Source organism: Aedes aegypti, chromosome 2 (genome assembly GCF_002204515.2).
Source record: "Aedes aegypti strain LVP_AGWG chromosome 2, AaegL5.0 Primary Assembly, whole genome shotgun sequence".
In the NCBI taxonomy this organism is placed as follows: Eukaryota; Metazoa; Arthropoda; class Insecta; order Diptera; family Culicidae; genus Aedes; species Aedes aegypti.
In genome coordinates, this window is record NC_035108.1 from 450643349 (window position 1) to 450670470 (window position 27122).

General features: G+C 38.0%; 1 protein-coding gene across 1 annotated transcript in view; it reads left to right on the forward strand.

The window, feature by feature from the left end:
* The window catches only part of LOC110677175 (protein sickie-like), a 122470-nt gene that overhangs the window by 18210 nt on the left and 77138 nt on the right, over nucleotides 1–27122 (forward strand). The gene's annotated exons all lie outside the window — the stretch shown is intronic.

Below are 27122 nucleotides of genomic sequence, written 5' to 3' on the forward strand. Positions count from 1 at the left end.
TTTTTATGTAATATATCGATGGTCCTTTGAATCGCAGTTGCACTAGTTTTGTGATCTATAACTCGATACCTCCCTTACTCGATGGCCCCTTCAATATCGAGTTATGGGGATTTGACTGTATGTTTTCTTCTGAAATAGTCAAGGTGTTCATTTAATAACAACTTCCCCTGCTAGCGTGGCTCGAACGTCGCAAAACGGTAATCGGAGACAGTTCATTAGTCTTTGACTACGTCGACATCGATCATTTCGACTCACCGCAAACATGCGATTTGGCAAGCTTGCTTTTCCCACCTTTTTTACCACTTGGATGTCTAATGTTTCAACTGTTGACCCACAAAGTAGGCTAGGCACCTTACTGCGATCGCTCGCTTATTTGGGCCCAACCTTCGAATTACAATCGAACTGATAAAGTAGGCTTAGGGTTTCGAAAAAAAAAAGCCCCAATGGCGACCAAATTCAGTCCAGCTCCGGACCATATCACCTGATAAGAGTCGAACCGCGTGAACCTGTCCTTACTGATAAGCTACGACGAAGACTACGCTAACTGTAGTGGTACTCAACTCATGGAGGAAAAGATGCGTACGCTCAGAGCAAATACGAAAATATTTACCACGGTTGGTAAACAACATCGGACCGTTAGGGTTAAGTGCAATAGCGCAGCAGCTTGCGTGGCTGCTACTATAATAAAGATGACTTAATCCATCGCATCGGGACTGTTGTAAACAAACGCACCAATGTATAGTATAAATGCCCTGATTACGTGAGAGATTTCTTAGGGCGAATAGGAAAGAGTTATTGCAGGGTGACTGATTACTTATTACAAAGGACGCGGAACGTTGACTCATCTTGGAAAAGCTGTATGGTTTCACTTGTATTGTATTACATTGTCACCAAAACATTGAACAAGACCAATTTACTCAACATGAGCGGCATCTTAGTGTGACCAATCCAAGTAGGCTTGAAGTTCAAAACAGAAAAGTCATGAGTTGTACAGACTTCATCACGTGTCTGTAAACTAACTGACTACGATCTGAATCACGATGTTGAAAAACCAGGCGACATAATGCGAATGCTTACCTATGTACATGATATCAGATTTCTTAAAATCACGGTGAAAGTTAATTACTGAGCTGCCGAGACACTATCACAACTGTGTAAAGAATGATGAAAGGTACCGATTGAGGTCACTGGTTACTCATAAGTATATTTGTTGTGACAGACATGGGACATTGGGCATGATATTGAACTTTATGTGATGCAAACAAAATATCTTTTATTCCAGTTGATTATCGCTACAAGAGTCCCACTGGACCAGGAAAATTAGAATAACTTTTCCAAGCGTTGTTTGCCATTTTATATAAAAAAGTTTCGCCTAATGTTCCACATGGATGTTTCGCGTAACATTTAGTATAATAAGAACCATATGCTTTATCCAAAATACAACCTTTTCTTGCATTTTCAAATCCAAATTTTCGTTTTGGAACCATTCGTTATGCAAAACAAATTTCACATACCAAATTCTTCCAGGTATTTTTGTAGTCATTTTTCTTTTTCATAGATTTTTTCCCTCTAATTTTTTTCAAAAATTTCTTCGGCGAACTTTCCCAGGATTTTCTTAAGTATTGTCTTCTGAAATTATATCAGCATTTAATATACAAATGCTAAGATTTCTGCTATGGAAACGTCTACGGGTTTCTCCAAAAAAAAATTAAAGAATTTCTGCAGAGACATATTAAGAGCAAGAATTTAAAGAAGAATTCCAACTAGGTTTTCTTAAAGAATTCCAACTAGGTTTTCTTAGAAAACCAACTAGGTTTCCTTAAAGAACTTTTTTTTCATAGGTCATTACTCTATGATTTGCTTCAGGAATTCTTTTAGGTTTCCATCTGTTCAGGGATTATAGCAGAATTTTTTCTTAATCCTTAAGCACTTTTGTCGGGATTCCTAAGCCAATTTTCATTTTTTTTTCCAAAAAAATCTCTAAAAATTGTGCCACTGCACTTGCGACAATATGAAATAATTCGTTGGGAAAACAAGAATCTCACTGATCAGGCAGCAATGGCTTATGAACATAAACTAGCTTCTTCATGATGTAAATTTTACAATCATAACTTGTGAAATGGAAACAATTAAAATCCTCTAACCATTATATGTCGTAAAACTATTTCATAGCCGTTCCAACCTCATCTCCGTGGTCTAAATCTAGTCTTGTTTTACAGTTTAAATGAGCGTAAAAAACAATTCACAAGTAGATACGAAATTGCTTACCATACTATCATCCGGGCCATATTCCACAGAAAACCTGAAGTTTACCACCAGCATTCGTTACAACCGCACGATATGCATATAAAATAAAACGGCTTCGTAGTCGTGCATCCATCCGAATGGCTTCGGGAGGGGAAACACTTTTCAGCGTGCAAATAGATAAACCTACCGCGACCCTCCCATATCCCAAGCCAATCAATACCTAGACCCGAGCCCGATGCTATCCGAAGGGAAATTATTGTAAAAGAGCAGCAGCCGAAGCAGTTAAATAAACAAACGCACCGAACACACGTTCGGATTTCGTTTGCTCGCATATAAACGGTCCCTGATGATTATGAGCTGTAGGCTCTCCACACCCGCGCCCTATCGAGCGTTGCACGGTGCTTCATTTACCGATAATATAAAAAAATGTTGTCAGGATCAGTAGCATCCTCAATGTTTAAGTACTGGTGCTTTCATTATTATAACAAACAATAATGGCGTCAGCTGCATCCGAATGCAGGTCAATTTGGCGATGGGAAGGAAATGTTGACGTGTTACTTGCTTTATGGTAGCCGAGGAGTCCTCTTCACTTCCACAAGGAACCACAGGGAGCTTAGATATGGGAAAGGGATGTTTCGGATTCGTTCTGGTAAACATTAAAGACATTATTCAGAATGAATACGTGAGCATAAACATGGATGACACTCTTTTCGTAACCGCACAACGCAAACCGGCCATAGTCGATCCGGATACCGTTGCTCCTACCAAAGGAGCATACAACAGAATGAACAGATCAAACACTCCGTCAATATCGTTTCAACGTTCTGTCTTTGGTCCAATTCTCATAGTTTCATACATGGATGCTCGTTATATTTCAATGCTTCAAAAATTCTTGCAAGTCAGTTGGATTGATAGAAATTGTGCGCCTGAATCCAATGTTATTTAGTTTCATTGAAGACGTTTTAGACGGCATAATAGTTTATTCTATTCTCCTGATTGTTGTTGATTGTCAAACTGCCTTTTTTTGTTTATTTTTTTGTTAGGTCATGTTTTTCGTCGGAAAACTGTCGAATTTTATAATTTTATGAGTGGGCACTTCACTCTGGTTTACTTTGAAATTAAACTAGGTTAAAATTGCGAATTAAACCTAAGTGGTGTACGGTAAGAACCAGTGATGGAAATATTCGAAATTTCTCACGATGTTCGTTTCGCTTCCATAGTCAGTAGTCAATTGATTTTACTACACCCATCCGCTACCGTCACCTCTCACAGGTAACACGAGAGATTTCATAAATGTCCATACATTCACAACAATAATAATTAAATCTTGCTTGTTACGTCGAATTCGACACACAAAGAGTGAAAACTGCTCTGATTTCGAAAAAATGAAACAAACAAACCCGTACCGTTTTCTAGCGAAGCCATCGTAGTCAGCTGCATTCATTTGACATTTTTTCTTTCGTACTTTCGTTTTACCGCTCCTGTTGAGTCCTCCAGGACTTCTTTCAATTAGATTTGAAATTCGTTGAAGGGTTTTCAGGCAACCTAGCCAGATTCCTTAAAGATATCCAAGTTTTTTGGTTATTCTTCCATCAATTTTGATATGGTTTGCTTTAACCATTCATCCACGGTTTCTCCTACAATAACATTAAGAAAAATTATTCCAGAAATACAGTCCAACCTCTATGAGTCGATGTTCCATTACTCGATATTGACTCATGGAATCGAATTAATAACGAAGGATCATGGTTGCTAAGATAGTCCCTTTAAACAGCATTGCAAATAATATCTGTTCCATGACTTAATATTTCCATGCGTCGATGAACCCTTCATCATCGACTCATGGAGGTTTGACTTACATAAAAATGATTTCCATGGATCCAGGAGTCATCAATTCGATCAAAAATTAGTAATGCAGATTATCCTGAAATTTGTCCATGCTTTTTACCCAGGAATTACTACAGTAGTGCTTTGTTTTCTGCAAACATTTATCGAGTTATTTTCAAAATCTCAATGAATTCCTCATAAGATAGTTTAAGGTTTCACACCAGCAAATACTAAATCAATGATTTTAGTAGTTCTTACAATAACTTCTACGCATGGATGTAGCCCGATGGGAGTAGGGGAAGGCCGTTGCCCACCCCATGGCCGACGAAAAAAAAAAACAAAATCAACTAGCTTGCTATGAAGGATAATATATTAGGGAAAGTGTACCAGTTATGGCTATAGTGGTTCCCTATTTGGCCATATGAGTTTTCTCGAAAACTTTCACATTTTGAATATTTTTAATGTTTTAACATCAAGATTTATTTGATTTCAAACTACTGAAACGCACAGAATGATTAAATATTTGAAAATAATCAAATTATCACGTATGGCGAAATAGGGAACCATTATGTCCATAACTGGTACACCTACCCTAGTTTAATTTTCCACAGATTGTTTTCAGCATTCATATCTATTATAAATTGCGTACCTGTAAAATAATAAGTAATGAATCTATGAGTACTTCTCAAAATCAGACCGTCAAAGATCTTTCCCGAAATCATTTGAAGAATTTGGCTGTGTTTTGCCTGGTCGATGGAAAAAAAAATTGCCACGGAAATTGAGCTTATGTTTGAATTTCCCAAAAGTTGCCTTCAGCATTCATATTTCAAATATAATTGCGTTCTGATGGACCTCATGAAGAATTTTTCAACTTTACCGAAAAATTAGACTTCTGAGATCTTAACAACCTTGAATATATTTTGAGTGTAATCTGTAAACAATATTTTACGGAATCCAAATAGCTCCACATATTCCTAAGGAATTCCTCCTCAGATTGTTCTAGACATTTCTTTTTTCGATTCGTCAAAGATTTCATAAATAATCTCTTTAAGGTTTATCCCAGAATGCATTTTTCGGAATAACTCAATTTTTTTCAATGAATCTTTAGCATCCAAATTCAAGTCTTTTTAACCGCAACCTCAAGGTTTTTGTTTGGGAATGGATCTTTGTAGTGCTACTAGAACTTTCTTCAAAACACAAGAATTCATTAATTGTTTCAAGAGTTCTACCTAAGAACTCACAGGGAAGTTTAAATGGATTCCTCCAATAATTCCTCCTCATGTGTTTCCTCTCGAACCCGATCAGAAGATAAACCCGCAGTTCCGCTTTAGAAATGATATTTTTTAAGGAATGACTTTAGTATTATTTTTATTTTATTCCTATGTAAATATTTCGTTAGACATTGCTTGAGATTTATGAACAACTTCATGAACTCCTTCAAGGATTCCTCAAACAGTATCAATTCGTCGAATTTCTTATTATTTCTTGATGAAATTTAACCTTAGGTTAAAAAAATTGCTCAGCAATACCTCTTAGAAATTCTCCAATAACTCTTCCAAATGATAATAAATCTTCGAGCTGTTTAGTAGAATACCTGTAAGTAGATGAAAAAACCGAATTTAGTACTATATCATTTAATTCCACTAGAGTTTGTATCCTCTGACAGATACGCGTATGTATTTTGACCTCAACTGTAAGGCCGTCTTCAGTGTCGTGTACTAGTCGAGTCGAGTCGAGACGGCCTAACAGTTGAGGTCGAAATACGCGTATCTGTCAAAGGATACAAACTCTAGTGGAATTAAATGATATAGTACTAAATTCGGTTTTTTCATCTACTTAACTCTTCCAAAGATTCTTCCAGAAATTAATTATTCAAAGTAATTTTTTAACATTTCAGTCATCGCGTGGTTTACTGCCGTCAATACCATCTCGCTGATGCTGTGTACCAAAAGCGAGGTTCTTTTACCCCTGTTGTACAAAATACAACTACTGAAGCGTTAAATAGTTTGGATACAACTTATGAGCCCATACCTTCTGTTTTTAAAGTAATCGGTTTTCCTTAAGGAATTTTTGGAAAAACTTTATTAAGACTACAAATTACCTGAAGGAAGAAATCTTTACATGAATCCGCACACAATTTCCGGAGAATTTCTGTCTGATTCTTCGGAGGAATACCTGCGAGATGCCTGGAGAAGAGATGCCCTATAAAAAAATGCCTGAAAAATCTATTATTTTGAGAATTCTTGGATGAACTATATGAAATCCTTATATATCGTGGCTTGACTGCCGTTCAATGGGACTTTAACTAATCGAATTTTCAGGCATTTTCATTCAGGTATTTTTTAAGGCGTTAATTAACCCATTACTCAGACAAATGAACCAGGACACGTTTCGAACACCACTTTGCTAACAGTGAAAGGAAAAGTATGTGGATGACCTTCAAAGATGAACATTTCATGCATAAAGGGTATAATGATCGTTTTGCATGAAATTCGTAAATATAGAATAGAGTTAAAGAAAATTAAACCAGTGTAAGAAACAAGGCTTTAATCGCAAATTTCATAACGCCAAAAATGGCCATTTTCACCACCAAATGCCTGACGGCACTAACCGCACAGCCACGAAGTCCACAATAGTTATTTTAAAAAATCTACAATATTTCAAGCTATCTCCAAAACAACTTATAAACACTGGTAATTTAATGAGAATTTTTTTACGATTTATATTTTAATTCTTAGTTCATTAACCTTTGCGTCCCTGATCTATTTTTAAAAACCAAATTTTGGTGAACTTTTGGCAATTCTGACACATTTCTTTAGCACTTGACCTGTACTAGGAATCAAAATCGAACGAATGGCTCAAGATTTATACAGATATCTCGGGGGTTTGTCAGAAGGTCATCTGGGATAGCTATCAGCGGACTGATGTCCTTCTCCAGGTTCCGGAATCGACTTCAGAACATACCGGAAGTATTTGTAATAGACCCTGTATTGCAAGAAATTATTCACTTTTCGTTGTGTCACATCCCCAGTGAAAAAAAAACTTGAAGATCAATGTGTCGCATAATATGGATTGCAATCATCGGATTGACGTCCTTTTCTAGGATTCCGGAATCAATTATAGGATATTCTAGAAGATCTTGTAGATGTGCCTATGTTGCATACAGTTTCTCAATATGCATTGTACTAGACTTCTGTTGTAAAATCTTGAAGATTGATGTGTCGCATAACATTGGTTGATGCCCCAAGACACGGTTCCAGGAAACCCAGCACCGGCAAGAATGATTCCAAATGAGTTGAAAGAGTCAGAATATACTGATTGTAAATGATTCAGTTACGGACAATGTACTTTTTATCAGGCTTGATAGAAACTCCTCTGCGAGGCAAAGAGGAGGCGATTTTGCCGTTTTTCTGAGGAGAAAAAAATAAACTCAAAATTTTCAACACAGATCCTCAAGCGATTCGAGTGAGAGTGCAGAAAAATGCGTGCACGCTAAGCCTGCTCAACGCAGCGCATGTGTTAAAACTACACAGAATGAGGCAAACAATGCAGGACTCTCTGGCTGAGTGAAAATTCTGTGTAAGTCGCACTCATGCTATGTGTAACCGATGTGTTGGCCATTGGCTGTGCGCGGATCGATGGAAATGGAACTGTCAGTCATCTCCCGCGCGGCAGCAAACAGTTGGCCGTTGGTAAGTTGGGGAGTTTTCAGGTATTTTTTCCAGCGAAAAGCCGGAAGATGGTCGCAAATGAGAAAGTTTTTCCCCCATTTGCTTCCGCTTCGGCTATTCGAATGAAAAAATCTCTGAAAAACTTTAAAATCGGAATGTTTTTTCAATGTTTTCAGAAGCAACACAAACATGGAAGCGAATTTCGCATTCCAAGCGTTCCTCCTCTGTGCGCATTTCACTCATTCGGTTTGTTTACCACCGTTTGCACAAAACTGTGTACAGCCCCCTTTGCACAGAATCTGTGCTGCATGAAGAGAGGCCGATTTTGTGTACTCGGCACTCATTTCTGAGCGGATGAAGTTAAGCGTGTGGAATTTTTCAGACACTCTCTCTCTCTCGTTGCGATGCTCACCATCACTCACACTTCAAACGAACTCTCGAGTCTGCCGCCCGAACAGACAGTCCTCGGGGAGTTGTGAGAGCACCCTTTTTTGATGGAATTTAACTCGGTTTTTTTTTGTGCTGCTTCTTCCTCGCTCATTTTTCGTTGCCTCGCTGCTTAGCATTTTTTGGCTCCCTCGCAAAGAGGCACTGGCAGCACGCTGCTCTAGAGTATGTCACCGAACTCTGATGATGTTGAGGAGAATTATCAAGCCTGCTTTTTATCCGTGCAAAATAAATGGAAATGTTTCAAATAACCTTCTGACAGACCCCAGGGGACATCCGTCTGAAACTCGATCGTCTAACATCCCAGTACAGGTCACGAAATTGGAAAAGTATGGTGGTGTTGTATCAGAATTTCATTGAAATCGGATGAAAATTGTGGAAATCATAACCTGAAGATCACGAAAATTTGGCTGTGAAAAATATTTCAGGGATGCAAAGGTTAACATGAAACTTGTACTTGAAGCTTTATTTAGAATCGGTCATTTTCCAACACTAGAAAAGCAGTTTTCTTCCGAACGGCTAATAAATGTAGAAAAATAAAAACGTCCTTTTCTGCATTTTATAAGTTATGATAAACTGACGTTCTCATTTTTCGCGATTTGTTGGTGAATTGAAAAAAAAAACGCTCTTTTCATTTTGACAAATGATCGATTCTTACTAGAGCCTTAAATCAACGATTTTGACGGATACACCTACCGTTTTGACTCATATTCCGAACACTTAACAGTGATTTCAAACGCATCTGATAGGCATAAATTTGCTGATATGTGTACAAATTTCAATTTCTACGCAAAGTCTAACTGTCAGCTGTTGGGTGTGCCAATAAAATTGTTTATTTTACCTTGTTTAGTATTGTTTTTACGTAAAAGTATGAAACAACATTTCGATTCAAATGCCGAACACTGTGTTCATTCTGTCTCATATTCCGAACACCTTGACTCAAATTCCGAACAGCATGAATAAATCGTATTCAAGGGAATAATTTTGCAAATAAATTTATCTGAGCTAGTTTTACTGGTCTTGAACTAGAGAATCATCACTACTCCAAAGGTATAAAATAGATTGGAAGACGTTAAAAAAGAATTGCAATTAACTGCCATTTCCCTGTAATTTGATGACATATTTCAGCGAAACATTTCAACCACATCGCCATACAAAAACCGAGTGTTCGGAATATGAGTCTGTTCGGAATTTGAGACAAAACGGTACAAAAAAGCGAAAGTCAAAATTTTAGACGCTATTTTTCTAGATCGGTTTAAGGGTATAGAATAACTTTATGAACCAAATGGATTTGAAAGTCCTGATATACTTTTTTTATCGATAATAACAGTAAATGAAGCACCGTGGCTCCGGCAACCGTCATCGATAGGGGCCACCGCCGCCTGCTATGATACGCTCGCTGCCATCGCCAACTCCACGGTTGACGAGGGAGCCAAGCCTACTGCGGTGAACCGCGTGACGGTTTCACAAATCTCTTTTCGGTTTTCGGTAGCCAGGCCAACTGTGAAGCAGAAACGCAGTCAGGCACTTAGGCGTTTCGGATGCAGCTGTCAAACTCGGTTGTCGATCGCACCTTTTGTGGATTAGAGCGATTGATCTCTCCATCGAGCAGGAAACTATACTGTAACAGACTGGGGGAAGAACGGTTTTAAAAGTTCATTGTTCCCGGAAATGGCAACTTCGCAGCTGGAAGTGCAAAATTTTCCACTTTCCAAAACCGGGGAGTATTTTATGGTGTTTTACGACTCTCTTCGGGTTCAATGAAGTGTTTGGCCCTATTTTACGATGATCGCTGGGTTGGGGTGTTTGTCAAAGGTAGATGATTTATCGACGGTGATTACCGATGATAGTAAAAGAAGGAAATTTCTTGAACTGTCCAAGTGTCTTGAAAATAAAGCGATGGCTACTACCTGAGTGTTTGAAGGTTTCAAATTTGAGACAAGAACAAGCAAAAGTCGTAAAAAATGAGTGCGTAAACACGAACTCAGCTCATGAAAGCCGGTGAGAAGGCAAACATGCAAAAGACGGGAGTCGAGAAGGAGAAGTAAGACGTCCGGACAGAAAACAAGGCCTGAAGAAAGGCGGACGGAGGAATCGAATAATGAATGACTGCACGAAAAGTTATTAATTTTTCAGTTTTGACTTTTTTTTATCGCCGTGATCTTTATTTATTTGATACCAGTCGAAGCAGGCTACATGGCGTCGTAAAAAATGAATCGAAATTACCGATTCTCTGCCGATAAGTTATGGGCTTTTGAAAGGTTGGAAAGGGTTCCCCTGCAGAAGCACTTTGCTGAGTAAACATTGCGCTCGCTAACTGTGAGAGTTGGTCGTCGGAACGATGCGCTGGGAATTAATTTTAATTGTTGGCTTCCAGGCAGGGTAATTTTTTTGTTGTTGGATGTCACTGTTATTGAGATTGTCATTGAAATTGTACCAATGTCTTGTTTGCTTTTGATCGGAGGCTTGTAATGTGAATAAAGTTAAAACTGATCTGCTAAAAATTCCATTTTCAACATGGATTGCTTTAACAGTTCCTCCAATCCTTTCACAAGGATCCTGTTCCGTGTTTCTACGAAAAAAAAAAAAATCATGAATTTCTTCTTAGACTGCTCTGCTCTGCTCTGCTCTACATTTGTTTGCAAAATTTTGTAAAATTTGTTTACTTAAACAAAATCTGAGAAAATGTCATTATTAATTCCTATTGTGATTTATTAGAAAACCTTTGAAATAGTTTCAGAAAAAAAATTTGAAAGGATTTCCTTATAAATCTGTGAAATCGATACCTTGACAATTTAGCATCGTTTACATTACTAAAAAGCCAAATTACAAGTGTCATCCCCATTTACTGAATGGTCACGATGTGTTTTCCTCGCGGCAGCGCATTATGAATTCCAATTAATCCATCAGCGGTTCTAAAAGAGGAAACACTGACTGTACAGTTGCATCGAGTAAACCACACGTCAGAAGCGCATGAAACGTGACATAAACTGTCACCATTGCCGCAAGATCTTACCTCAAATGCACCTCGACCAAGAAGAAGGGACGCGCATTCGCCCTCAGTTGAATTATTTATAGCCCCCTGGGTCTTCTCGCATTTTGCGGCGGTAGAAGATCCATTGCTGTAACGTTTGCACAATTATAACTCATTTTCTGCAAATGATCGCGCGATGTGTTTTTGTTCTTGGAAGTTGAGCTCGTGGCCAAGTTGGATCGAGAAGTTTTAGGGGTGATCATCAATTCTGAACAGAAATTCATAGAACTTCTCCAATAGAAGATTTTTGAACGCCGTTCGCATTGTTTTTTTCTCAGACAAACAGACGTTAAGCTTGAAAACATATTGTCCTCACATCTGGTAGCCATGTTATGTGCAACAAGAACTTCAGAAGCAGCTAGTGTTAAACTGTCTATAACTTAATATTTGTGTATAATTTAGAAAAATAATAATTTTGTACATTGTTATAATGCCCTTCTACGCATATTTGTCCCGTGTTCTATGTAAATTATATGGATTGCGGGACAAATATTCGTAGAATGGCAGTATAATAATCCAAAATAATTGGCCGACTGCGCTGCAGAATCTTTACCCGATCTGTGGCGTAGTTGGTTAACGCGCCCAGTCTAGCGTACTGGGAGTCGTGGCATCGGAGCCCACCAGGAACGATTTCATTATTTCTCACAATTTTACATCTCAATTTGTAGAAATTGACTTTTATGTCTACGAACTTAAGGTTTATTTTTCAAAATAATTTGTCCAATCTTACTCTTCAGGTTAATTATCAAAATTCTAAGCCTGAAAGATTTCCTCGAAGAGCTGATATTCCTCAAGGTAGCATTCTTGGACCAATAATATACTACTTTTTTACATCTGAGTTACCTGAGGCCTGTATCATCCACAAACAAGAATTTTTGTTACCTCGGAGATCTCAAAAAATTTGGTTTGCGGATGACACAGGCTTTTCCGCCAAAGGACGAAGCCTGCGTGACATCTGTAGAAGATTGCAAAAAGGTTTACTTATATTTTTCCATCATACATGCAAAAATATGAAATTCCCCCATAAACCAAAAGCTCTTTATTTAAAACCTTCAATAAATTCAAGATATATAGTTAAGTATCTAGGGCTAGATAAAAATTTAACTTTCAAAAATCACATTGAGGATGTTCAAGCCAAATGTAATAAATATATGAAATGTGTATATAACATTCCATTTAATTTCACAGAAAAAAAAAACAAGCTTCTACTGAGGTGAACTAAATATGATACAAAAATACTTATAAATATGATACAAAGAACGATTCTTTGAATGGAAATCAGTGGAAATTGTTGTAATCGTCTCTTTGTCTGTGGCTTCTCATCTGAAGTGGATTCTGCTCATCCTGTATGCCAGAAAGAAGATGTTGTATACTCAACTCCGGCTGCACTGTGTCATCACTCTGATGTAAGGAACCACATAATTAATATTCAATAAGAGAAAAAAGACATCGCTGCGCAGCGATGCAACCATGACAACGACGGCGACGCGCGCATCGTATCTCATCCATTTGACGTCAGGCATAATGAACAACTAGCATAGTAGGCTTCGACACTACAAACAACCTTCCGTTTCAGCAAAAAACAACAACGAAGGGACAACCGGTTTGCTTTGTTTTAGCATTGCACCGACGACGACGACGAGTCAGAATGACCACCACCCTGTTAACAAGAACAATATCATACGGTGCACTATGGGTGGGATCCATATAAAAACGCGACCAAAACTATCAGAAATTACTTTCAGATATTATTTTTTATATATGCCTAATAAAAAATATGTTTATGATTCTTGATTCAAATAGTACTAGAATTGACACATTCTAGGGCATAAACATGAATAATAATTCTTCGAGCTGTTCAGTGGAATACCTATATATAAATGAAATCCGAATTTAGAACTATACCATTTAATTCCACTAGAGTTTGTATCCTTTGACAGATACGTGTATTTCAACCTCAACTGAAAGGCCGTCTTCAGTGTCGTGTACTAGACTCTTACGTAGGTTACGGGTTATGCAAATATTCCCTTTTGAAACCAAAATAAAGTATCAAACGTGATAAGCCTAATTTTTGGCCAAACTTTATCTGTTATCGACCATTGTTCGGCCGTTGCTGCTCCGTAGTCAATGCCGTTGCACTACTATAGTTTGTCGAATAAAGCGAAACAAATAAATAAACTGCCAATGGAATAAAAGTCGTTGGAATAATTTGTTGAATGCGGCGCGACAGGCGCAATGACCGATGGGCAAAGGTGCTGCAGGGCTAGTTTTTTTTGTTGTTGCAAAAACCAAAGTGGTAGGAAAGGAGTCTTGCAATATCGCTTTCTTGGACGAGGACTAGTTTGTCCAGTATGTATAGCGTTCTTACGCTAGTCAGGAAGCTTGTTTATGATGTTTCGATGTCTAAAAATGCAATGTTGTAGGGAATAGTGTTGCGACACTTTGCTTAGTGCAGTGAAATGCATAAGGGTTACTGCAACGTTTATCGTGAGTTTATTTAAGATTTTGTTAATTACGTTGCGTTTTCTTGACCCATGGAGATTCGCAAACCGTAATGCTATTAATTTTACGCAAATCGGATTCTCACCTTATGATTTCATTTTCTATAAAACACAATCTATGACACTTACTGAATGAATGAATGAAGCACCGTAATTTACATACTATTTTGACGACCTCATCTGGATCAATTACTTCACTCCCTGAAATGACGGGTCATAAGATCAATGAGTTAGTATAAACAGTTATCTGTTGGATGTTATTGCACAGGTTAATATCCACCAAGACTTATTCATTTATGTTCTAGTATGTTTTAAGTTGTACGACTTGTTAAGCAACAAGATATACAAGATTAAAAAACGATTTTCAGAGCCTCATGAACAGACATCAGTAAAAGGTATTAGAATACCGACTTCAGAGGCATGTTCTCTGCCATTTGGGAGGGAAGTGTGAAGGTGTCCTTGCTCAGTTCACTTAATAAGTTTTTACCAAGTGCTTGAAATCGCAGTTGGGCAGAAACTGGGCAGTTACGTATCAGATGATACGAAGTTGAGTTGGCAGTGACCACTCAATGCTTTGAACAGGGTACTGCAGTTCTGTTTTGAGGGATTTATTATACACTAGTGGTCCCGGCAAACTTTGTCTTCCAATCAAGTAAGTTGTTGAAAAATGTCATGAAACCCCCCATACTAAATGATCGATTCACTTTCCTAAACTTTATCTCCACACGATTCGTGACACGAACACGTCGGAACCCAGGACTAATGAACAATGGAAGAATGGCTCCAATCTATTATCTAGTTCTCAAGCCATTTCGTGTCATACAAACACCATTCCATTTTTATTTATATATATTTTTATTTATCTGAAGATGTGGATCCAACAGGGAATTATCAGGGAATTTTATTGAACCTGGAATAAACCTAAAAATCTCAGGGAATTTCGATAAAAATCAGGGAAACATCTTTTAGAATTACTGCCATTACAGAATTACATAATCGATTGGTCACTAGCTGGTGTCGATAAAGTTTTCAGCTTGAACGGTTGTTTGGTTCTCTAGATTTGTGCTCTGGAAAATTAGAGATATGGCTTGGATTTACCTTCACCTTAATTGACAAATATATTCATGGCAAAGTATTTTCGCGTCAACTCCCCTCAAAAAATTTCAGCTGCATCGCTATTAAAATGTTTATTAAGCTGTTCAATGAGGATCTTTTCGGGTTATAAATATTATCGACTTCCCAAGACAGGATTTAATTTCATGAATCATATTTGATCAATAATGGATTCACATATCTTCATGCACTATTTCTGAAATTGCTCGAAATTTAAAAGACTAGATTTTGGGAAACTAATCTGACGTCGAAACACTCAATGTATCAATTTTAGGGCTGATGGCAGGCCTCTTTTTAGAGATTTGGTCTCGATTTTGATGCAAGTCTTCAGTTTTAATGATAGGTTTCTGCAGTCTTAATATTGTTTAAGCCAAAATAGTTCCATATCTTGCATACAGTTAACTCTGATGTAAAACTATGCAGGCTCCAGAGAAACCTACACAGTATCTGTCACGAAACTTTTCAACTAATTTAAAAAAAAATCGTCTCAGTTTTCCCGAGGAAAAGCTTCAGGACTTATGCTTGTGGTTTCTCCAGAGATTTCATCTGAAATACTTTCAGAGACTCATACAGGGATGTCTCCAGAGAATCATCAGATTCTTCTACCAGTTCTTCCAGATTCATCCAGCGATTTTTAAAAAATATCTTGGGAAATGCTCCATGAATTTGCTCCGTGAAATTATCCAGCACTTCAAAGTTGTTATCTTAGTATCCGTAATTTTCTCAGGGATTACTGTTTTTATATATAAGTTTTCAAGAAAATCCGCAAAGGGTAATTCCGGAGTTTTTGAAAAACAATGTGCAGAATTTTTTAGAAACACGAATTTCTACGTCATTTCGTAGATGAAACTCAAAAGAATTTCTCCACAAAATCATGATGGGTTATTCGAGAAAATATATCATAAACATTTCAAAGAATTCCTCAAATTTGACCCTGTTTTTCATCTTTGAATACCTCTAGATTTTTTTCTAGGACTTCTCCTCCTCGAAGAACTACAACAGCAGTTCTTCCTAACATAAAAAAATCCCATGGAATCTACAAAAGTTTATTCAAGGCTCATTTTTGCAGCATTTTTTCAGAAAATCCTCCTACACATTTTTAAAGGATTCTGCCTGATGTTTTTCAAGGAGTTCCTTCAGAAAATGCTGCAAGATTGTCCAGAGTTTTTATTGATCGTTTTTTTCTCAATCATCCTTAAAGTTTACCCAGAAAATCTTCGTATATTTCCTCAAGGGTCTATGAGTTCTTCTATTACCTCTAATTAATCAAGCTTTCTTCATAATTTGCTCAAGAAAAACATCACGATTTTTTTTTAATATTCTCTAATGTCTGAAGAAATTCATTCCCATTCTCATGTAGAAGTGCCTGGAAAAATTCTTGGAAGAATACATGGACAAATCTTTAAAGATTTCTTTGAGAAGTCTTAAACAATCTCTGAGTGATTCCTGGAGATATTCTTAGAGAAAATTGGATTTAAAATCATAAAGAAATTCTGAAGGACAAATTGTAAGAAATCCCTGGAGGCATATTCGGACAAACTTCTGGTTGAATTTTCGACGAAATTCTTGACGGAAGTCTTGGAGGATATAAATCGATGTAGAATCACCGAAAAAAAATCCTGGAGGACTTGGAGCTTTTTTTCAAAAAAAAAAAAAAAAAAATATCTGAAAGAATCTTTAAAGAAATTCCTGATGATCTCTGAGTTAGTTTCTGTGATTAAACATGGCAAAAACCAGGTAATTTTTTTGGGATATCCAAAACAAAATTATTTTATTAACTCCTCAGGAAAGTTATCGAAATGAACTCCTTGGAAAATAATCACTTAGTGAACTTCAAAAGAAGTCTCCCTAACAAATATTATTCAATATTAAATAAAACTTAACCTTTGATATTTTTCCATTTTGAAATTGCTCTAACATGCATTTAAAAAAATCTGGTGGCTTGAAACACTATTGAATCAACATTATTTTGCCATTATTCATTTATATATCTGAGATAAGAGTCCCAGACAACCAGAAGTCGCATAACAGTTTACGAACAAAGTCGTTTATTTACATAAATTTCGTCACACCCACACTAGATGGTGGTTATATCGTTTGATCGATGAGTTTCCGTGCATAAAACGCTATTTTATGAGTTCATACGTATATTTCGTTTGGTTCCGTATACTCGTACAAAGTAAGTCGGACCAAGCCGTAGCAGCTGTCAAATCAACTTTGTTATCATAAATTAAGTCGCATAAGAGTACAGACTAGTTCGCAATAAAATTTACACACTCGCATTGTATGTTATTTTTCATCATATAAAATATGCATGTATATCGCCTTCACTTTTGTACGTATAAGGACTTTTCGCAACATCTTATACGTGAAACTTTGTGATTCATTCTGGTTGTCTGGGGTATAAACATGAACTTGGTTTTTTTAAAACCTGAATATATCAGGGAGACACAGTTGTCTTTCCAGATTGGCAAGCATGTTGAATTACATGTTTTTCCAGACAGACATCACGAGTGTGGTGATCAATAAATGCGTTCCAGACATTTCAGAGGAAAAGAGGTCAGATTGACAGGTCCAAACTTTCGAGATATATTTAACAGTAATATCGGAGGTAATATAGTAATACCCCAGAACTTGGGTACATACCTGCTAACAATTATTCCTTTCTTATTTCATGGTAAATTTCTTGTGATCCTTGGGATAAGAAAGCCAGAAACTCATTACTATATGAAATGACGTTTGGTTCTACAGCAGGTGCTATTTTCACACATCAGAGGAAGTCTGTATCGAGTAAACCTTCTTAAACTGCTTCATCAGAAGTTTAGTTCATAAATAGGAAATGGAATTTCGTTCATTTAAAAATCATAAAAAAATACTCGCAAAGATTTTGTTCAACAGAGTGGCTGAATTCAATTAAATTGCCTCTTATTGCCTTCTCAGACCACATAGGGCAATCTTATTCCAAAGTTTCCAAAATGTAGATTAGTGTCAACGGCGTGTTGACAACGACGTGTCGTTGATCTAAAATCACTAAAACGCTAGGTCTGCGATGTTACATTTAAGTATTCAGAGTAGATGTACATAGCAGTGATCAGATAATGATTCTTCATCTGACTTATGACAATTTGTCAATTCGCGAACAATTGTGTTCTATCAGATACATAACAGCTTTTTACGGTAGCTATAAAACTGACGGGGGTGATTTCGGATTTGACGTTTCTTGCCTACAGATTTTATAGTATGATCCAAGCAAGCTGTAATATGAAGAATTCCTGATCGATCCAGGATCTTTTCAAAATGGAAATTTTCGTATTGTTCATTGACTTCAAAGGGCATAAAGCATCATCGTGCATGCATCATATGCGAATGCGATAATGGAAAATTTGGTAAATAAAGCTCTCAGTTAATAACTACAAAAACGTGCTATTAGAACACTAAGCTGAAAAGCAGGATTGGTCATAATGGGTAGTAATTCCTAGTAGAAATATATCAAGATCTTCATAAGCGTTCAACGTATTCGAATCTCACACATTTATGACTGACCTGCCCTCGATAATGAAATAAGCATTAGCACCGCCAACTATCAGAAGGGCTTTCAAAACGCAGTATACGACAACTCGTTTGAAACAATCTGTAGAGAATTGATAATTTTGTTACAAATTTATTGAATAAAGACTATTATAAAAGACACGGACACCGTCTTCAGCCATTTAGCTGCACAGACTGTAACTTAACACTAGACAACGGACAAGCATGCTCCAGTGGCACAGCAGAGAAACATTCCTAACGAAAAGATTCAATGACTGCAGCGGGAATCAAACCCACACCCCATGACACGATGCGCTTAAATGCCTGGTGACACTAACCACACGGCCACGAGGCCCACAAAGACTATTATCAAATTGAAATCATAAGGAGGAACATAAATTGTGACAACACACAAATCTCGGTTAGTTAGTTTTGAAATTGAGAATGATCGTTTTCGTTATTGACAAGAACGTACGCATGATACACGAGATTAACCAGAAATAAATTGGTTTTCACGGAAGTAAGCATCTCTAATTGCTGATCTCGTTTTATCCATAACCTGGATACTGGGAAATATCTAGAGCACAGTTAAAAAAGATCATCATCCATTTAAAGACGCAGAAAGCGAAAAAGCACAGCAAACACTGTGTAAGACGCACCATGCGCAAACATATATGTTGTACTTTAACCGATCTGACAACATAGTCATAATCCCAACCTTTTTAGCTTTGGGAACTGCCGATAATCTCGATGAAACACAAGCAATAAAAACATAACTGTTCAGCAAGACCAAGCTGAGGATCGTGAGTTCAATTTTATGACTTCCCAGGGCATAGAGTATCTTCGTGCGTGCTACACGAAAACACATGCAAACCTGGTCAATTGGCAAAAAATCTCTCATAAGAACACTTAACTGAGAAGCAGGATCTTTCCTAGTTGGGATCAAACGCTAGAAAAAACAAGCAAAGGAAAAGCATATTTCAATCAATTGTTTGATTAATATAAAAACTTTTGCAATTTGAAGTCAATTTATTATTCGATTTTTTTTGACTTCAAAGTCGTAAATTGAGTAACAGAAAACAATTTAAAATTTCAACTGGAATTTTTATGTTCCGTTCACGAACATTCGACTTGGATTCAAGAAGCTAATCAAATCCAGACTGATACATTATCACCTCTTTGGGCTTCCCAAACATTCAGGTGGATCTTCTCAGGTATCTGAAGCCAATCGGAGTCGATGCCAATTCACATCACGCGCACAAGATAACACACAAAAAAAAAAAACAAGTAACCAAGCTACCCAAAAAATCGTTGCATTTCGGTCGGACACCATTTGTAGTCGATGTGAAACATCGGTTTGTAATTTATACAACGTGCCTTTCTGTCGGGCTATCGCCCGATGCATTTCATAGTCCTCGGTAGTAGAACCTACGTGACTACTCACCTTCATCGTATCGCAGAAATGGTGGTTATCGCTTGGTAACATTTTCGATATCGGCAAAAGTACACCGGGGCAGACAGTGCGGTGCTGGCGCCCAATAAGGAAGCTGATCGAACAAGCCATGGCCAAAAATTGTTGCCGATTAAACTGTCATCCAGTTGCAAATCGCTTTCCGAACAAAGATGGATGTTAATTTATTTCGATGTTGTCATGATCGTAAATTTCTACAAATAGCAAATTCCCATTCCTGGCTTCCACTATCTCAGAAGAACCGCACCCTGGAGACGAATTCGCGAAGAGTGTGATCATCATCAGCCATCGGGTGATTTCACCTTGTGAAGGTAGTCTGCCACCTGCCGAGCTGTTACTGCTGACCTTCATCGTGGTGGCATCCATATTGGTCGCCTCTGGAAAAGTAAGCTTCTGAAACCGGTTCTCTCATCCAACGGTCGGTCGTCGACGCACTATCAGTTTAATTGATCACCATCTCGTATACCTGACTACTCTTGCGACTGATTTACATGTTGAGCGGTTCCTTGATAATGTGTTCTTCTTTTTTCTGGTGTTACGTCCCGGTTGGTACAAAGCATGATTTTCAGCTTCAGTGTTCTTATGAGTACTTCCACAGTTACTTACTAAGAGCTTTTTTGCCAATTGACCGTTATGTATGCCTATATCGTTTGGAAAGTGCAAAGATACTCTATGCCCTAGAAGGTCGAGGAAAAATCCTCGACCGGCGGGATTTGAACATATGAATAGCTGCGCGTGTACCGCTAAGGCTACTTGGGTCCCTTGATCATCATTCTGGGATTCTGGTGATGACGACGATGAAGATCACACAGAGCCGCAGTATCGTACGCGCAATAAAAAGTGTGGAAGGAGAAATGAGATGGTGTCGTTGTTGTGCGGTTCAAATCAATCGAAAGGAGGCTACACTTGAAAGCAAGTGCCGCCAAACGGATCAGATGATTGGATTGCGTGTGATCACCAAAGTCAATTATGGTTATTGCGCTTGATAACGATTATCTGCCTTTAATACTTTAAGCGATGGTCAACCAACTGCGTATATCACTTAACCGTTTTGACCCGCACTTCTCTGGTTTCGAATTGGCCTCGTTTTGGCATGCGAAATTGTCAACAATATTGCTTCTTTTTTTCTTTTCTTTTTTTTATGATTATATCCCATGAGGGACAGAATCTGCTCCCAGCTTAGAGTTGCGAGAAAAAAAATGAAAGTTGTGACGTTTGGAAACCCAAGGATGTCGTGGAAATTTTCAACTTCTTCGACTTCTCAATCAACATTTTGGTTGGTATAACTTTAGTTATACTCGCATCAGTTTTTCCAACCAATCAGTAAAGCTGATGAACGATTATATGGGTTAATTAACGGAAACACCAGGTCACTGTTATAGCAACCTGGTTTATAGATTTAAACTAAAAAACTAAAAAAAAACAATACACCGTTTTTATTTACTCGGATTACTGCTCCATATTCGTATTAATTTCAGCTTTGAGATTTTTTTTGAGGACTTATGCAAAATGAATTATCCTATACTTTCGAACTTTTTCACGACAAGAGTAAGCCCTTTAAAATATTTCAGAACATGGAAATTTTCCATGTTCTGACTGTCATTTCTTCCACAGAACAAATTTCAAAACAACGCTGAGAGGAGTCAATAACATATTCACCCTCATTTTATTTTTATTTTTCTATCTTTATTACCGAGATTTTTAGCCCTGGGCTAGCTCATCTCGGAAGGACCCTCATTCTAGTTAACGGCGGATCCAACTTTCGATCGATCCTATTCGTTCTAATCCACGACCCAGTTGATTTTGCCGGCTTGAACAGGAATGCAAAACGGTTTTCAATCGAAAAAGCATTCGCACGTAAACAAGAATAGGGGTGATTAATATTATTATTATAGAGTTCTGGCACTTCTCAGCAAAAAAATGCTGGAAACTTTCACTTACCCCGTGCAATCTGTATGACATAGGGGATTAGGCTCTGTTGTTCTCATTCATCGGTTTTTGTCATCCTAATGAGTCTGCTGAATGAGCTTCTCAGTTGTGGTGATTCAGGAACCGTCTCACTATACTGCAGGTTCCAAGAATCACCGCTTTTTGGATGCTGTGTAAGTCCTATTCAATTCCAGCTTGTCTGGGGACCTTAGGAGAGATTTCGGGACAATTCCGGTCGCTGAGAGGACTACCTCTAGGTACCACATCTGCTTCAACTCCTCCGCCAAGTCGTGGTACTGCGCTATCTTATTAGAGAACGTTGATTGAACATTGTGGTCCAGCGGTACAGCGATGACCGATGAGTGTAACTCGTTTCATTCTTTTGTCGTAGACTACAATGTCGGGGCGCTTGGCACGGATGAGGACGTCCGTTATGATGTCGCGATACCAGTAGGGGAAGTGGAGGCAAAATGAACAGGGGTGGTTGAATGCCTTTTGCCAAGAAAAAACAAATTCCAATATTTTTTTTTTTTTTCAGGCGACGATTTAGATCATAAATTGAAGTGTTTGGGTTGATACGGATGTCAATTGAAGCGAATATATCTTCGAAAACTAAAATGTTAGAAAACCACGTTTGAAAGTACGAGCTGACGTAACTTTTGGCATGGAGGTCTTGAGGTTTTTCAGTGAGGAGAGTTTTTGTTATGATATGATATCTTTAGATTTATTTTTAAAAAGGTTACAATCATTTGTTGAAATATTTTCGGAAATGTAATGAAAATTTTCAAAAATATTTGTTTTGCTCGCGTATTTTGCGTGATGTTCATTTTACCACCAACATTTGCATCGTTTTTTGCTAGCGATAAAAATATGTGAAAATTTAGCTATTTTAGTCTGAATTCGTGTCGCTGCTTTAGATAACATATGAGACAAGAACTATTCCACCAACTTCTTATTTATCATCGTGTGGTGAACCTCTAAGTTGCAGGAATCCAAGGTATTTATACATTTCGCCTTCAACTATATTCCGAATCTCCTCCTGCTCGTTGACGCAAAAACTGCTGGCATCCATAACTTAACACCGACGTAGATTGATTGACCGGCATTTGTCTTACCCAAAGACATCTCCATTGCAGGGTATGCGATGTACCTGCTCTCCAACACTCCTCCTCATCGCACAACCTCCGAGCCGCATATCAGCCACAGAGCTCTTCCTGTCCTCGAAGCTCCTTCTATCTTCTGAACTCCCCCTAGCCTTGAGCTCCCCTGGTCAGTTGCACCATCATCCTTTTGGTCAACCGCACCGTCCTCTAAGCCTCCAACTCTTGCATTTCGTCCAAGCCACCTCTCGTCCAGGCTCTACTTCCTCAGCGAGATTCTGCCTCGTCGTCCAGGTGCTTCATTGAAGCCGCCTTAGCGACGTCCTGGGCCCATAACCTGTTGAAATAAAACTACAAAACTAAACTATTCAAGCCGCAGGCTACTGAATTTTTGTAGTAGTATTTTTGTAGTAGATGTACGCTGTGTAGGTTTCTTTGCTCTTGAGTAGCTTGCCCTAGAATGACTGCGTCTACGATGACTTGATCTTGGCAGCCTTGCGTGTTTCTGCGACACCCTTTTTGTTCCTCGGTCATCACGTTGATGGCGTCGCAATGGTCTTACACCCTCCTCGCTATTACTGACGATGGCACTTTGTACAAACTAGAAAGGCACGTTATTGATCTGTACTATACTTGGCTGGGTCAGTTTGGTCCTTTGGCAGAAGAAATGCGACACCCCTGGTAATGAATTCCGGTAGCTACATGGGGTCTCCTAGTACCGTATTGAAGCATTCCGCCATCCGCCCATGGATCGTTGTGAGCTTTTGATACCATGAATTGTGCACAAAATAAGGTCCTGGTGTAGCCCAATTCCTGGTATACCGGATAGCCTCACGTATGTCCTGAGTGGTTATCATGACCGCGGCCATGTCTCCAATTCCATCACACTGTCTCTCTTCTTCTGCTAACTGCATCCCATCGCCGTTGTGTTCGGTAGGGTTCTCCCATAAATTGGCTCAAAATTGTGTAACGTCGCTAATCTCTGGAAGTCCCTTACCTAAGTCGACCCTGTCATTTCGGATGCAGTTGTAGAACTCCCTCTTATTTTTCATCCCATCCGGTTTTGTTTCTTCTGCTTTGAACATTCTTCATAACGTCGTAATCATTTAGCAAATGCACTTATGGGTATATGGGTGTCGAGGATCTCAGAAATGTCGACTTTTCTGGGATCTCACACGGAAAAAAATCCGTTGCCGGAATCATGAACAAAAAGTCATGAAATCATAAAATTTTATGTTTCATAATATCATGACTACAAGTCATGAAACCATGGCTATTATTCAAGAATTTGTGTGCTCAGGGCGTTACATAAATCCAACTGTCACTTTTTTCATTTAAGTCAACACGTCTTTTGCGATCGATAGTGTTTTTTTTTCAGTGAAATTATAAATAAGTTTTGTTTGCGGAAAAGGTTAATTTGAATACCATGCTCGTCGGAACTTTGCCATCATATCGATGACATCCTCGATGACCCAATGACTGCCATTGCTATTAGATGTGCGAAAATGTACTTGCAAGATTTCACACTGATTATGCCGTACCGGGCAATGATTGACGAAGGTTTTGCTTGACAAATTCGTCGGCGATTTTAAATTTTCGTTGTGATACATTCTCCACATCTTACAATAGAGCAGCTCACACAAACCTTCGGCAGCCGGATGATCTTTACCACTTTCCACGACCGCAGGATCGTTTATTTTTCCATCGCCAATACAATCCACCAGCATTTTGCAGCCCAGGGACGATGTGCCAATTCAACTGATGTTTGGAATGACATTTTTCGTGCAAACCTAACCACCGGATGTTCGCGTTCCTGCCAAAGATGTGGCACTCGTTAAGTTGACTCTTCTCACAGTTTATTCCGAAACTACCGGCACAAAATCCATCTTCATGTTATTTGTTTACCTATGACAAATATACTGGGATCATAATTGACGTTTGTATGTTTTCATGAAGTTAGTTCATGATTTCATGATCCTGCTTCATGATTTCATGACTCAAATTTCCACTTTTCAACACCAAAACTGGAATCATAAATGACAGGTATCTAAATCCATGAATAGTTTTCATGTTTTCATGAATTTTATTCATGGTTCCAGCATACATAGTTTATGATTTGATGATTTGAATTAACACTTTGGAAACGTAACGTACAGCTGGCGTTACGGTAAAAAGATTCATGATTTCATGACTTTTGGTCATGGTGTATTTTCATAACATGAAAATACACATTCCTCCCAAAATCATGACCTTTTCTCCTTGTTTTGGGTGCCGCATTTTTACCCGTGCAGAGCTCTGCGGGCCTAACAATTTCAGTAACATGACGAACTAGCCCCTACTTGTACTGCGTTATCGACCAATATTTGACCTCAGTGTAGCGATCCGACTTTCAAGGCGTCGCATCCATGTGGATTCGTGTGCCATCTTCTTTTTGTCGAAGCTTTTGCAATCCCAACTTTTCAACTGCTTCAAGTTCTACTGATTATTTTTCATTTGATTTTCACCTAAACTTTGTATTCCATGATTTCGAAATTTTCATGTTAGGGAAGAGTAAGATGACATTTTAATTTTATTAAAAAAAAAAAAACAAAATTTAAACTAAAATTTTGGCTTAAATAGTGTTCTGCTTAAAAAACATCGAATCTTGTCTCCCTGATCCAAATATTAACTGTGACCTCTGGCATCCTGGATTTATATCTGAAATGATAAATAATTTTCGTAATTTTTGGAAGTATGCCTCGCGTGATTTAAAAATATAGAAGTTCCAGAATGTATGTTGGGATTATATCTTGCACATCCCTAAACATAGCTACATGCTTTCTCTTTGGTGTACGGCCACAGGATCGTTATGTGAATGAGAAGGTAAAAGAGCGTCTGAACGCAGTTCATAATCGAGAGTTGTAAAGAACGGTTGCATTTAGATTACGTGAATATAAATGTGAAATTAAAATAACGCGTTGCAAAGAATTCGATATCCGAAGTTTTCATCCATAAACGCGTATCCTTTCGGGAAAGTGCGGTTATTAGAGAAATTTCCCACATGTATTCCTGTCAAGATTTTTCAAGAAATCTCTATTTTATCTGGAATTCAGGGAAGAATTTCCAAAATTCATGAAGGATTACCTTGAGAAACACTAGGAATAATCCGCAACTGGTAGAAAAACAATATCTAAAAAATAGGAAAACAGAAAAAAATCTCATTACCACAAGTGATGGAAAATGGCGAGCTCTTACCAACTTGAAGTTAGAACGTAATAAGAATAACTGTTCTACTGTTCAATTTAGATTGGAACAAATATTTAGCTAGGTTTTTTTTCTCTTCGAATTTTCTTATTATTGTAATCATTCAAAATCTTTGTCTTACATTTAATTCAGTTAATTTTAATTTAGTCGACTCTATCGAATTTATTAAAAAAAACGATTGAAATTGACGTGAGAAGTTCGATTTATTAAAAAAATAATTTGTAACTTTCTTCAACATTCGAAAAATGAAGCCAGCACAAAAGTTATCGCTAAAATGCTGAATTTTTGAAATATAATTTTACTAAGCCACAGAATAATTTTCTCCCAGAATCCTGAAAATAAGATTAACTAACATAAGGAAGTGATGAACACGGAATCCTTTGCAAGATTATATGAAATTATGAAAAGTGCTCGTTTCAAGAATGCTATGACATCAACGCATGCAGCTTCTCTAGAACTTCGAGATGCATACCAGAAGGTGGTTGAAGATTTGAAAGCGGAGATTAAAAATAGCCTTTTGGCCGAGTTGAAACAAGAGATACAAGGAGGATTCAACAAATTGTCTCCTGCTATTCTTTCACCAGTTCCACGTCGTTTCCAGTTCAGGGATCGTAACACACCCAAGCGAATTCGTGATGAAGAATCCGCACAATCTTCGGAGCAACCATCGAAAATATTCTGCGGCACCGGCCAATCAGCTGGGAGTACATCAGAAGGACTGGCAGCGAATGCTGACGATAAGTTCTGGGTGTATTTGACAAAAATATCACCCGAAGTGTCTGAAAGTGATGTTCAGTGTCTTGCTCAGGATCGACTACAGACTGCCGACGTTGTTGTGAAATCGTTGGTACCTAGAGGAAAACCGCTTTCGATGTTGTCGTTTGTATCCTTCAAGGTTGGTGTACACAAGGATCTCAAATCAAAGGCTATGGATCCTGCTACCTGGCCTGAAGGGATACAATTCCGTGAGTTTATCGACCACGATAGTAATGTTCGTAATTTTTGGAGACC